The sequence below is a fragment of the Solea senegalensis genome, linkage group LG7 (assembly GCF_019176455.1).
Source record: "Solea senegalensis isolate Sse05_10M linkage group LG7, IFAPA_SoseM_1, whole genome shotgun sequence".
NCBI classification, from domain to species: domain Eukaryota; kingdom Metazoa; phylum Chordata; class Actinopteri; order Pleuronectiformes; family Soleidae; genus Solea; species Solea senegalensis.
The window spans coordinates 6,773,970-6,775,884 of record NC_058027.1 but is presented as its reverse complement, the minus strand read 5'-3'; positions in this window follow the sequence as shown (position 1 = coordinate 6,775,884).

Here is a 1,915-nt window from a genome sequence, read left to right as displayed (position 1 = left end):
GCAGCAGCAGCTAAGGTGTGGCGAACCTTATATCAGGATCTAAGTGCTGTAAAAACCTGAAACACTGATATGAGAGGGAAAAAAAGCCACAGGCCACGACTACAGGCTGCATACTTCACAAGAAGTGAGGTCACAAACAAGATCAAATATGAGCTGGAGCTTTACCCCAACACTTCACCTTCCAGTCTCTGTTCACACAGTCTGAGCGGTTTATTCCTGAAAGCATTACAAGGCAGAAAAATTGCCCCGGTGTAAACTGTCCAACATTTTCCATCCACAGAAAAAACCACAAATGGGTGATTTCACGTCAAAGGTTTGGCTTTGCATGATTCATGGACTCAACTCCTGGTTTTGGAATCCCTCAGGTTGAGAGAGGCTGGATTGCTCCTGCTCGGCCTGAACTGACATGCAGAGCAATTACAGAAGCAGTAGCAGAGTCTTTTTCTGCCCAGAGGAGGATTTATTTTGACAACACTGGTTGGACAAGGTTTGAAGAAAAAGAAAAAAAACAGGTTTAACTAGAGTAGTTTCTCTTTTGGTTTTCATGAGACTTCCACCATTTTTGTGTGCATGTAGCTCTCAAACAACACATACAACTACAGTAAATACACATTGTGAATGACTTCAGCATTGGTCTTACAAACATTTCAGTATATGTCTTTATACTATGAGTCAGTGGGCCTCTGGGCACAGACTGGAAAAGGCCCCACACCGGTGTGCCCCCCACATACAGGCCACGCCCATACTCAGCCCACAAATTGACAGCAGTCCAAAGATGGTGCAAAATAAGAGTTCAAATAATATTTTGGTTGTCATGTAAGGAATCTCACAGATTGTTCTAGTTTTGTCAGGCAACACCTGGCTAATAATAATGATGTGATTGAGGGGCCCATCAAGACATCACCGGTGGATAACATAGCCTAAGGGGCCTTATAAAAATTTATTTTACTTCAGGAGGTGGTCAGAGACACATTGTGACCAGATTGAACCGAAGTGTAAATGTGATGCGAGGAACTTGGTTGCTCTGAGCACAGCTAATGTGACAGCGGTGACTAAAGTGCACACCCTCCTCCTCCACTTTCGTCGGTTTTCTGCTTGTCAAAGATGACGTCTTCTCTTTCTTCGAAAAGTAAAGAAGAGTCTATACAATCAGGTTATAGGTTTAGACAGGACATTTATGAATCAGTTATGTTTATAGTACTACAATGTCATTTATACAGGCAACAGCAGAGATTGTTGAGAAAAAAATTCAAACTGGATCTGGATCCTGCAGCCTGCAAGATAAGGGACACAGAGAGTGAGAGAGAGCAGGAAGTATGTACAGGCACAAACTCATCACTTCTGCAAACACACGAAGTTCACTAACCGAATGCTAGCTGTTGCTGCCATCTTGTGGTAATTGATGTACCAGATTAGGCAGTCATTAGAGGAGGAAGATTTGTTTTTATAAATGCAATCATTGATTAAACATTTGTGTATACATACATACATATCTATACCTGTATAGATATGTTTACAGGCTTTTGACTTATACCCTTACACCTGAACAATAGCACGACCCTGCTTCTCTTAAACCTGGAGTGGAACTCTAATTAATGTTACTGGGGTAAAACCTGTGTTTGTTTCATGTTGACAAATATTTGCTGTGAAAAAGGTCTGTTAGACACACTCGAGCATTACATACACGTTGTATGAGTTTAACTCACTGATATCCGAGACCGACTCAGTCACATCGTTCCAATCCAAATGTCAGTGATCACAGAATTTGACAGACATAAACACAAAAAAGCTTGTGGTGTATTGCATGTACAGCACGTGTATATAACATACATAAATATTCTGTGGCAACAAAATGGTGAATTTTCATGTGAGCTGCTGTTGCTGACGAAGTTTAATTAGTGCACTTCTGATTAAG